Source organism: Artemia franciscana, chromosome 3 (assembly GCF_032884065.1).
Source record: "Artemia franciscana chromosome 3, ASM3288406v1, whole genome shotgun sequence".
Taxonomy (NCBI): Eukaryota; Metazoa; Arthropoda; class Branchiopoda; order Anostraca; family Artemiidae; genus Artemia; species Artemia franciscana.
In genome coordinates, this window is record NC_088865.1 from 41,649,253 (window position 1) to 41,662,784 (window position 13,532).

General features: G+C 33.6%; 1 protein-coding gene across 1 annotated transcript in view; it reads right to left on the minus strand.

Moving 5' to 3' along the window:
- The window catches only part of LOC136025275 (sodium-independent sulfate anion transporter-like), a 97,626-nt gene that overhangs the window by 54,028 nt on the left and 30,066 nt on the right, over positions 1-13,532 (minus strand). The window lies entirely within an intron of this gene.

Genomic DNA, 13,532 nt, shown 5'->3' on the forward strand with positions numbered 1-13,532 from the left:
CTGGAACGTACTACATCAACTGGGACGATTCCATTTACCTGGAGCTAGTGATGCGCCAGGTCCAAAATATGTGGGAATTTTTGAAATACGAGACGGGGAGCGACTTGATATCTAAAGGTGTGCTTGCAGATCCAAAGATGTACCGTGAGCAAACAACAATGAGGATATCAAAAAAGTCTGTAAAAGGGTGCCTCCACACTAAGTAAAGGAAAATTTCGATATGAGTATTTATAGGAACTACGTAAAAAATGCTTCAGTTCGAAAAGCAAAGGTCAAGGCCATTCACTCTTTAAAATGCAAAAAAATGCATTTAAACTTTAGAATCCAGAAATTGCAGGTGTCGTTGAATCGCGGACAAATTCCCCACGTAAATTTGAAATGTTTGGACTTTTGTGTCTTGTATGTAAAGTAAATAGGATTCCCCTCTACAATTTATCCTTTGATATATCCTAAGAGACTTTAAACGAATTGACAATAAATCTCGATATCGAGATTCACAATTATTTGAAAATGGTATAACCGAAGAAATGTTTGCAAAAACTCATTGTATCATTGCATTGGATATGTCCGGTACTTAAGATATGACTATTGTTCGAATGGGAAAAGCAACGTTTAGAGTGCACTTTTGCCGAACTATTGGTGGAGAGTTTTGCAATAATCTCAATTAATCAATTTGAAGCGTATTGGGAAATCACCCCTGAAGGCAGTGTTCAATCAGACTGTTCTATTAGGCACCTTGAACACAACTCAAATTACCAATGTATTTAATCTGGAGCCTTACATGTGCAAATACAAATTCTATTGCTTGCCTTCGGATTTTCTTGACCATATCCAAAGTGTTAAAATCATCCTTATTATTGTTAAGAGAAACCCACCAACTGCTATGAATTTTTCAAACTGCGAAGAATGTTGAATTTTTCGTCCTCTTGGCCTGCCGTATATATTCTACATACCTCATATTAAAAACTTTCTTGAGCAAAGTGAAAAGTCTACTATGCAATATCGGGTGCAACTACAACATTTATCCGTCAAAAGTTGTGGTTTCCATGCAATATTATACTTTATTTTACGGTTTCGCATATGTACTTACAGTAAACGTCTTAGAATTTCTGGTGATAATCCTTGGTTGAACGTCTTTCTTGTTGAAAATACCCTTTTCTACCTGTATAATATAAATTTCAGTGCCCTGAGAGTAGAATGCTCTAAAAATGTTTGTTAGTTTGCTTATTAATGAAACTTATGTGTACAAGATTCTGTGGCCTTTAGATTTTTTCTTACATGTACAGGTAACCATCGTTAATGATAAGTGGCGAAAGCTCATCCGGATTCAACTTGTATTCATCTTAGTATGCAAAGTCAGAATCACATTTTCTACAATATAATGTAACTTCATTTTTATTATATCTCTTTGTAAAGTCAATATTACTATTCTGATTCATATTATAAAATCCACGTGTTTCAATTTGCTTATTTGAAGCAATGTCACACACAAAATTATCATATGAAGAAGCACTTTCTGTAACAGCCAAATTAAATTTAGTAGGCTTATAATCATAGTAGCCTGTATCTTCACAGCGTCGTCCTAGAAACCAGACCCTTTTATTCTTGCAACAATTGAAGTGTAGACCAGGTTATTTCTCCCAATACAATTAAAAACCACGACAATACTAGTCTCTTAACAATAAACTGAAATCACGTTTAGGGTGTTTTTGCAATCATACTAATTTGTATTTTCCCATTGATAACATTTATCATAGTGACAATTGGAGCATAGGAAACTTCTAGTGTGAGAATTACAAATCTCTTCAAGACAGTAATTACAGTCTTTAATCTTCACTGCGTATCCTCTATGCAATTTACATGGATTGCATAATCTACACTTTTCATTATATTCATCAACAAAAGTACAATTCTCACGGGATGACCAACTGCTAGTTGTATACAAACATAATGGATATTTGTAAAACATTTTCAATGTTTACAATCTCACTGCTAAAAAGAAATAACTTGCACTCGCGATCAATAAAATGAATGCCTTCTAGGACGAGGAGTAATCGAGTGATGTCACAGAACTTGTTAAGAAAAGATTGTCAATTTATTTCTTGCTGTTTTGCAAAATGGTATTCTAGGTGATGGTTAAAAGCAAAATCACAGCATCGTTTTGTTTTGTTTCAATTAGTATATCGATAGATTGACTACATGAATCTAGGCCACAACGTGAAAGTTTCATACAATAGTCCAAAGACGGAAACTCATTTCTCATTACACCGTTAAGCTTTCTTTGAGAGAATATTTTTCTTTCAAGAGATAACTCTAAAAAATCATCATGTAGAATCAAACATTTTTCCAAAGTCACAAGATTTCCAATGATTTCCGCTTCTCTAATCCAGTCATTTTTAATCCTGACACTTTCACTACAAATTATAGAGTAACAAAGATTATTTCTCGCTAGTAACAAACTTACTCCTTTTTTCTTATCGATTCAGATCGTCGTCTTCAATTTATTTCACTAATGAATTTAGTGCGTCTTTTAATCTTTGTTTATGCATTATATTCACTTTTGCCGCAAAGCATAACTCTTCCTCTGACTTGAATTTGCATAATGATATAACATATCACGAAAACATTTCGTCCCATTCTAGGATTAGGCGGCAACCACTTAATGTAATTGCAGTAATGCAATAATAATGCAGTAATTTCCACTGCATTATTAGGTACTTTAGGTTTCACCTGCGTCTCGGAGAAGTTGTACAAAATGTGTTGGGATCAGGATTCGATCCACAATGCCCCCACTACTAATTTACATGAATCATAAAAAAAAGTGGCTGCTAAGAACGTTAATAATTTGACAGGTGTAAAGAAAGCTTCAACCATATTGAAAGCTTCAATAAGTTCATTATAATTATTTTATATTTTTCTTGTATGGACTGTAAACAGACCAATTCAAGCAAAATCTCCCAGTAAACCAAATCGAAAGAGGAAAGAAGATTTTTTTTTCTCCTATACATTGCTGTTAAAAAGATGGCTTTAATTCCAGTTGTTTCATTGATGTTTTTTTCAGAAATGATATTTTATTTCTTAAGCGTATGTCAGATACGGATGCCAAATAAAACACATTTTTCACCATTGTTATGTTTACCCATTGTCACTATGTCGAGCTAACAAAAAGAAAGATCACAAAACCTTGTGGTTCCTATGAATGAAATTTTAAATCTGTACAAAGAACCAAAAGTCTTTCAATCAAACAATTTTTTCAAGTAAATTTTCTGTTTCTCTGTCTGAATTATGCAGGATAAGAAAAAGTAATGAAACCAATTTTATGAGCGTGTGTGCGGACAAAAAAACAACTTTTAGAAGAAAATAAGATAATTTATGGTAGTTATTTTGTATTGACGCATCCCAACTCTCCCCTGAATATAGATTTTTTTTTCCAATTTTTCCTAGCTTCTTAAATTTACATTTATTTTTCTTACTTTTTTTCACAGTATCGCCAACCCCTAAATTTAATCCCCTTTCCCATCCCCGTAATTTCCTGAATCACTATTAAATATAAAAACTTTTTACCCATTGCACAGTTGGTGTAAGAAGAGAGTTAAAGCTGTTGGAAATCAAAATATCAAAGCTAGTGTACACTCTACAGTGAATATTGGAGTTTAAGGCAGAAACTGATTTATATAAGAAAGATACAAAAATCCTATATAATTTGCAAATCTATAAATCATTTGAGCACTTGGTGGAATCATATAATCTTTTTTCCGACAATGTCGGGTACTCAATGTTGATCATTAATGATAATGGAGGTATCCCAAAACATGTTTTAAAATAAATACTACGACAAAACTAAAATGTCCAAAGTTGAAGCCTTTACAGCAAGTAGGATCCATGACACACAACAAAGATATAGGGAAAGTCAATTACGCGGCAAAGGTAACAGAAGCTTTTGAGCTCTGTCTTTCCAAAATGTTCTTTTTCTTTCTTTCTTTCACTATGCTTGATGTTCTTAACCTGTTATCAAGTTTCGGTTATTTTTTTATCAAACTTTGAAACAATTTTTATTTTTTATTTCTCATTTTTCATGGGGTTGATCAGGAAACGATAATCACTTTTAATTTCTCAGAAAAGATTAACAGCATTCACTTCTCTTTTAGGGAAGCCAAATTAGCTCTTCGACCAACAAGACTTGCCATAGGCTTTAAATCCTTTTCTTCTTATGAATTAAATACAGAAAGCAAGTTGTTTCAGCTTAAAATAAGGAGCACCTTTAATAATTAAAACGAACAGAGAATATCTTGTATATGAATGGGATCGCCTCCTCCTCAGCACCTCGCAAAGGCACCGGCAGAAAATTTTCCAGGGGAGGGGGCAGACACCAAAATAGCAGTGGTGTTTGGGTGACAGTTTAGGTGGTTTAGTGCACCAAACTACGACTTTACCCTTAAGAGGACGAGTTTACAATCAATTTCAAATTCTGAATAGCTAATTGATTTATTAGTTTAATAACTATATTTTAGGCTTCCCAGTTTCAATAAAAGTAAGGCCAAACGGTGGCAGTACTGGATTCAATGAAGTTGATTCGCTTTATTTGTAATGAAATTAGGATACGTTCGGTGATCTGTAATTGCACATCAGCTATAATGAAAGGGGGTGGGTCATTATTTTGGTGGGGGTAGGGTAGATTCCTGCAAAAGTGTATTTCAATGGACAAACTGCTTACACCTGAGGACTTCTACCTGAGGCTTCAGATAAATGTTGAAAGAGGTAGGGGGATTAGGAATTGAGTAAATTGTTTCTCTATACAGCTAAAATGTTACATTCCCATATCTATCAGTATAGAGATGGAAAAGGCAAGGCAGATCATCGTCGGCCCCGCCAGGAGATGTCTTTGGGGTGGCAAATGCTACTAGGAACTTATTTTTCCGCAGTTTTAAATGGTGATATTTTTCTATGAAAAATATTATTTAATGTATTCATACATTGAAGTGCTTTAATGTATTTACACGAATGCATGTAATGTTGTTATCAATAAGAAATCCTATTGTAGAGGTTGTGATTTCTTGTAGGGGGGTGGGAGTGGGAATTAATTAAAATGTTTCTTTGGGCTGGCAAATACTGCTAGAAATTTAAATGGTGATATTTTTCTTTTTCTATTTATATTAAGTACTTCAATGTATTTAAACGAATGTATGTAATGTTGTTATCGATAAGAAAATACTGTTGTAGAAGTTGTGATGGTTTCAGTTATGTAGAAGATCAAAAATCTCACATAATTTCCATCCATACAAACGATAATACTCCTTTTCATACAACCGAAATTCTTTAGTAGTAATATAAATAAGGACTTTTACCAAAACTACTATTCATTGTCAATCATTTAAGTATATTCAAATTTTATCCAAAATTGAAATTGCAAATTTAAAAGTAAGACTACTAATCAACTTAAAATTATTGATTTGCACACTTTTAAAACAATTAACCAGAGATTTAAACAATTTGTGGTAACGAACTGTAGTAAGGACCGACTCAGTAGTAAACGAAACTCTAAAAATGGAGTTTTGATACTAATAGATACATTAAAAGAATTGGTTTTTTATGCTGACTTTAAATATATAAGCTTTATCAAATTTAATTCTACTTATCAAAAGTTACGAGCCTGAGAAAATTTGCCTTATTTTGAGAAATCGGGGAAAACACCCCCTAAAAGTCATAGAATCTTAACGAAAATCACACCATCAGTAACAGCGTATTAGAGAACCCAACTGTAGAAGTTTCAAGCTCCTATCTACAAAAATGTGGAATTTCATATTTTTTGCCAGAAGACCATTCACGGGTGAGGGTTTTTTTCCAGGGGTGATAGGATCGACCCAGGGGTCCTAGAATGTGGCGAGAGGGATCATTCTAGCGGAAATTGAAAGTTTTAGTATCCTTTTTAAGTGACCACAAAATTGGAGGGCACCTAGACCCCCTCCCACACTCATTTTTTCCAAAGGCAACGAGTCAAAATTTTGAAATAGCCATTTTTTCAGCATTGTCGAAAAGCCTAATAATTATGTCTTTGGGGACGGCCCTCACAGTCCCCAGGGGACGGGCTGCAAGTTACAAGCTTTGACCAGTGTTTACATATAATAATGACTATTAGGAAGTGTACAGACCTTTTCAGGGGAATTTTTTTCTTGTTTAGGGAGGAGGTTGGGGGAGGGGGACACGTGGAAGGATCTTTCTATTGGAGGAATTTTTTATGGGACGAGAGAATTTCTATGAATGTGGCGCAGGAATTTCTAGCATTATTTAAAACAAAAAACAATGGAAAAATAAATATGAATACGTTTTTTCAACTGAAAGTAAGGAGTAGCATTAAAACAAACGAACAAAAATTATTACGTGTATGAGGTGCTCATCTCCTTCTAAATACCTGCTTTTTACGCTAAAGTATTTTTTTTAATTTCAACTATTTATTCTACGGCCTTTATGATTCAGGTGTCATTCTTAAAGAATTGGGACAACATTTAAGCTTTGGTGTAGAGTGCAAGGTATTAAAGAGGGGGCAAACCCCCCTGATATACGTAGTAAAAATATACGAATATAGAATTTCATTACGCAAGTTAATTCTTAAGTTATGTATAATTAAAACGTTCGTAAAAAATTAAAAGTTCTAGTTGCCTTTTTAAGTAACCAAAAGATTGAAGGGCAACTAGACCTCCTCCTTCACCCCTTTTTTCTCAAAATCGTCCGATCAAAACTAAGAAAAAGCCATTTAGCCAAAAAAATTAATAAGCAAATTTCATTTTAAGTATTCATGTGCAGAGAGCCAAAATCAAAACATGCATTGATTCAAAAACGTTCAGAAATTAAATAATAAAAAAACAAGTTTTTTAACTGAAAGTAAAGAGCGACACTAAAACTTAAACGAACAGAAATTACTTCGTATATGAAAAGGGTTGTTCCCTCCTCAACGCCCCGGTATTTACGCTGAAGTTTTTCACTGTTTTAAAATTGAGAGAAAGAGTCAAACTTTAGCGTAAAGTGCGGGGGGTTGAGGAGGGAACAGCCCCTTCGATAAACGGAGTAATTTATGTTCGTTTTGAGTTTTAATGTCGCTTTTTACTTTCAGTTGAAAAAACTTGCTTTTTTTATTTAATATCTTGGCTAGGGATGGGTATCATTTGGAAAAGAAACAGAAATTAAACAATAAAAAAAGAGCTTTTCAACTGAAAGCATGGAACAGATTTGGAACCTACTTGAACAGAATAATCTTTGTATGAAGGGGGTTGTCTGTTCCTTAGCTCCCTACTCTCTACTGTGAAGTTTAGCTTTTTCCCAAATTTTTAAGAAAATATACAATTGGAAATTTTTTTTTCAAAACTCTAAAAAACTTTTGTTTAATGAACAAAGTGTTGAGAAGGGGGCAGTCCCCCTTACATACAGAGTAATTTATATTTAATTTAAAATTTTAAACTTGCTCCTTACTTTAGTTGAAAAACAATTTTTTATTTGTTCAATTACTTTTCATGAAACTTTAAAGTGCTTTTGGTAGTGCAGAAAAAAATATAAATATTTCAATGATCTCTATTTGGATTTTGATGGAATATCAATCAGTTCATGGTAATGAACTGTAAGGAAGGAGCGACCGGCTCGATAATAACCGAAACTCTAAAAAATAAAATTTTGATACCAATATATATGTATATATAAAAAAATGGCTTATGCGGATTCCAAATATATGAGTTTCATTAAGTTTAGTTTTACCCATCAGAAGCTACGAGCCTGCGAAAATTTGTCTGATTTTCGAAAAAAGGGGAAAAGGCCCCCAAGAAGTGATAGAATTTTAATGAAAAAAACATCATCAGATTCAGTGTATCAAAGAATTATACTGTAGAGGTTTCAAGCTCATATCTGCAAAAATATTGAATTTTGTAACTTTTGCCAGAAGAAAGATCACGGATGCGTAATTAGTTTTTTTTTCAGGGGTAATCGTACCGACCCAGTGGGCCTAGAACGTTGGGAAATGGTTAACTCTAGTTCTAGTGCCCTTTCCGAGTGAATAAAAATTGAAGAGCAACTAGATCCCCTCCCCAGCCACTTTTTTCCAAAAATCGTTTGATCAAAATCTTGAGATAGATTTTTTCAGAATAGTTCAAAGGCCAAATAACTATGTCTTTAGACATAAAATGGCCCCCTGAAGCCTCTTGAGAAAGGTTTTTAAGTTATAAATTTACTCATTGCTCTATTTTCTATTGGGACAAGCATATATTATTTTTTTTTGGGTGGGAGGGAAGGGAGCATGTTCTGCTGGGAAACTTTTCTATAGAGAGGGAAGTTTCCAGGGGGTGAACTTTTCAGGAGAAATTTTACACTGGGTGAATTTTCCAGAATTTCTATACGAAATTTCTTTATACGTCTTGATTTCTCTTTACCGATTCAATTTTCCGTGTGGAGATGTAAAGATTAATTGCCCAGGGTAAATTTTCGCCGGAATTGAATTGTCCAGAGGATACTTCTATGGGGAGGGGGATTTTTCTGTGGATGTGGAGCTAGGTATCCTGGCGTTATTTGAAAAACTATTAGAAATTAAACAAAAACGACTTTTTCATCTGAAAGTAAGGAGCAACATCAAAACTTCAACATCAACATCAAAACATCAAAACCCCTCATATATGTAACAATTTCTGTTCGTTTTAAGTTTTGATGTTGCTCCTTATTTTCAGTTGAAAAAAATACTTTATTTCATGAAGCTTACAGACTAACCTTATTTTAAGGCAATGGAAAAAAGCATGTGAATCAAAGTAAAAGTATATAAAAATGAGAAAAGTAAGTAACTAAAAAAAATACACAAAACAATAGCCTAAGTACACAAACTAGTATATACACTCCAAGCATTCGGTTCTACTGAGCAATGCCAAGGCATTGAACGGATATTTTTTAACAATATCGACGGTTTTGAACTTGGCTATCAAACGCCAAAACATTAAATACCTTTAGACTCGGTGTTAATAAGAAGTTACGCATAATCAAAGTAGTTTGTTCAAAGTAAAACATTAAAACTAAGATTAAAAAAATCAGATAAACATTTTTAAGTCAATATGTTTAATTTAATTTTGAACACCAAAAGCCAATATATTTGACCACGTTGTACTTCATAACTGTAAAAAAAAAATCAATCTTTTTGAAAGTGACAACTAGAGAGATACAATCACTCCTGGGAAAAAAGTAAATGAAAAACACAAAAAAAGGTGAAAATACGGAAATTCCCAGCATTTCGTTCAGGGAAAGTATTTCTGATTATAGTGGCTTCATATTAGGTATTATATTTATTTATATTATATTTATTCATACATAATACGTATTATATATTATAATACAGAAATTTCCAGCATTTCGTTCAGGGGAAGCATTTCTGACTATAGCTTCATATTAGATATTATATTTATTTATATTATATTTATTCATATATAATATCATATTATATTAGAACAAAGTGTGAGCAAAATGAATGAATTTTTAGAGGTTTTGCGAGTTCAGGGTGCTAAAACAGGCTTAAAAATTAATGCTAAGAAGACTAAGTCACTAAGGCTAGGAATAAGTGAAGATGAACAGGTGACATTAGGAAACAAAAAGATTTACTAGGTTGGGAGCTTCAGTTATCTTGGTAGTATTATTAGTAAAGATGGTGGGAACAGTGAAGATGTTATAAGTAGAATGGCTAAGGCTCGGGGTGTTTTTTCACAGTTAAAAAAAGTTTGGAAGAATAGAAAGATAAGTCTGCAAACCAAGATTAGAATATTGGAAGCTACAGTGATGACAGTGGTCAAATATGGCTCCGAAGCATGGGCGCTCCGAAAAGCAGATGAAAATTTACTAGATGTTTTCCAGAGAAATTGCCTACGGATTGTTCTGGGAACCCGGCTGACTGACTGTATTTCAAACAGTAGGTTGTACGAAAAATGTGGTTCAATCCCACTTTCTAGGGCTATAATGAAAGAAAGGTTGAGATGGCTAGGCCACGTTCTATGGATGAAGGATGACAGATTACCGAAGATTGTCCTTTTTGGCCAACCGTCTGGGGCTACATGGAAAGCAGGTCGTCCTTGTCTGGGTTGGGAGGATGTCATAAATAAAGATTTAAAGGAAATGGGAACTTCCTGGGAGGGTTTAAAGAGGGAGGCTTTAAATAGATTAGGTTGGAGGAGGAGCGTGCGTTGCTGTGTTGGCCTCAGGCGGCTTGGTGTTGCGGTGAGTTATTATTATTAGTAGTAGTAGTAGTATAAACCAGCTCATGGGTACCCTTGCAATGCAAGCAAAAGTTGACGGCATATTTTTACCAAAATTGTCCCTTATTAAGTTGTTCTCCTTGTGTTTTCTATAATTATACAGACTTTCTTGTGTGCTAATAAATGCACTAATTACTAATACACAAATACATATTTAGGATTACCATAAACAGCTGATTCTTTTATTGAATGTTATCAATAGTTAGGCGCTTATACCTCCGTTATTGACAAGGATCGTTATTTACTTACCATTTATTACTATGAAGGATTTGAATTTTTTGTTGCTCCAATCAAATCATATGGAAAAATTTTTGTGGAACAACTTGAAAGGGGTCACTCAGTCAGAAATTAGAACTTTTATTTTCTTGAATAATGGTCAAAATCTATTGGCAGGCAGCCATTAATGGGGCTACACACATTTTTCAGGATTTCCCCCCATTCTGCTCTCTTTCCTTTGGTTTCCTTACATTTACTCTATAGTCCAAAGTATCCGAGGGGCCACGCCCCCCTCCCCTGTCGGTGCCCATGATATCTCACTCTTTACGCTAAACTTTTTTAGTACTTTTGAAAAAAGCTTCTTATTGTTCCAATTAAACGGCCCTTGTGTTTAAGGAGTCGTTCTTAAAGAATTGGGGCAAAATTAAAACTTTAGCACAAAGAGGAAGATGTTGAGAAGAAGGCAACCCCCTTCTTATACGGTTGAAAATATATTTTATTATTGAATTTCTTATCGTTTTTAAATAAACCCAGGAAATCTGGCCCCACCTTTACGGAGAAATACCCTCTTTACGGATATACCGTAAAGACGATTCAATCCCGGTGAAAATTTACCCAGGGCAATCCCCTCTAACAGCTCCACGGAAAAGAGAAAGCAATAAATGTAAAAAGAATTTGTATCGAAATTCTGGCAAATTTCCCCAGTGTATAATTTCCTCTGACAAGCTCACCCCTGGAAACTTACCTCCACATGGAAAGTTCCCCAGTGAAAAAAAGCAAAAATTCCTCTTCCCATCCTAAAATGTATGCGTGCTTCCCAATAACGAAAACTATGCTTAAACAAGGGCAATTTTTATAACTTAATGACCTTTCCCCTGGGTCTGTGGTTAGAGGGGTCGTTTTATATCCACAGGCATATTTATTGAGCCTTTCAACTATGATGAACAAAATGGTTATCTCCAAATTGTAATCAAACAATTTTGGGGGAGAAAGGGTGGGGGATTGGGCCTATTTGCCCTCCATTCTTTTTGATCACTTAAAAAGGGCACTAGAACTTTTAATTTCCATTCGATTGAGCCTTTTCACAATATTCTAGCACCTCTGGGTCGATACGAACACCTCTGGGGAAAAAATGAAACAAAATAAAATAAACACGTATCCGCGATCTTTCTTCTGGCAAAAAATACGAAATTCTACGGTTTTTCAGATAGAAGCTTGAAACCTCCACGAAAGGGTTCTCTGATACGCTGAATCTGATAGTTTTGTTTTCATTAGGATTCAATAACATTTAAAGGGTGTTTCTCCTTTTTTCGTAAATAAGGTACATTTTCTCAGGCTCATAACGTTTGATGGGTAAGACTAAACTTAATGAAACTTAAATACTTGAAATCAAAATAAAAATCTAATCCTTTTTTATATCTATTGGTATCAAAATCTCGTCTTTAGAGTTTTGGTTACTATTGAGTAACCGTATTGCTCCTTATTTAGAGTTCGTTACCACGAACTTTTTGACCATTCAGCAAGCTTTATTCTTCAAAGATCACTAAGAATGGAACGGATTATAAACTAAGAGACAAATTTTTATTCCGTAAGTTCTATTCAATGTAGATTTAATATTATGAGAAATAACTTGAAATAAATATTTAACTCTAATGGAAAAAGGCTTTATTTTGTCAACACCTAATACAATATCGGCATTATGCTTGGAAATGGCACTTTTTTCAACTTTGTCTGTTCAGAGAATAAAATATTCAAAGATGGTATTTTGGAAGAATATAAAAACCGGTTTACAGGCTATATTGTTCCATACACTATGCTCAGGTATGATTATGAGTTGTTTGAAGTAGAGACAGGCGCAATACCGGCATGAAGTTTTACACGTAATAAAATTGGTATAAATTACACATTGTTTGATTGACGTGTGAAATAATTTACTTTCATATTTTAGAAGAAGTGCTAAATACTAAAAACAATATAATGAAAATATGAGACAAAATGCGAGAAAGTGCCTTATCCCAAAAAGTACAGAAAAATAGAAACAACAGGTATTTTTCTCTGTTGTTTATAAAAATTAAAATTTTTCAAGACCAAATATAAAAGCACAGGGCAATAATATGATATAAATTTGTTGTTGAATAGTTGAGCAATACGTCATTAGTGTCAAATTGCTTTCGGTTTTAGCAATCAAATTCTTCGTTTATTCTGCATAGCAAGAATTTTTTTTAGTTCTATGAAATTTGAAGATGGAAATTTCTATTTTTGGATGTTTAATTCTTTATTTATAAACCAATCCAAGGGAGAAATTCAAAGAAAGTAGGATAACAGTTCAGAAAAAAAAGGAGGTATTATAACTAATATTCGAATAATTTTTGATACTAGGTGTATAGTTTTTAATGTTTCCAACTCGTATAACGTTTACGTATAAGTTAGCTTATTCAATCACAATATAGGAAAAATATAAATTTAGTTTGTTTATAGAAAAAGCAGAAAATATAAATACTAGTAAGAAAAGTGGGCTTTAGAAGAGTGAGAAATAAAAATGATTTTTAGCAGCTGTTATGGTAAAAGCAACTAGATGATTTTTTTAAGAGCGTTGAATAATTCGTGTGAATTTTTCTAAGTCTAAAAATACTAACTGATATAATAATCCTCCTATAAGTTTATGCAGGGACACGTTTCCTCCTAATATTAGTGTTTCCTCCTAATATTAGTCCAAACTACCTCCCTTCCCCCTTTAGATTACCTTAAGAATAATTATCTAGAGTTATACTTTTCAAATTTTCATTTCTCCTCTAAGTATCGAAATTGCATAGAATTCAGGAAGAAAATCCTAAAAGCCAAGATTAGAATATTGGAGGCTGCAGTGGTCAAATGGGGTTTTGAAGTTCAGGTATTAGTAGAAACGCAGAAGGATTTGCTAGATGTTCTTCAGAGATATAACTTCAGGCCTGTTTTTGGTAACCAGCTACCTAATCAGTAATCTCAATCAGTAAGCTTTACAAAAAGTTTGATTCAATCCTGCTTTCATGGGCTGTAATAAGAGAAAGGTTT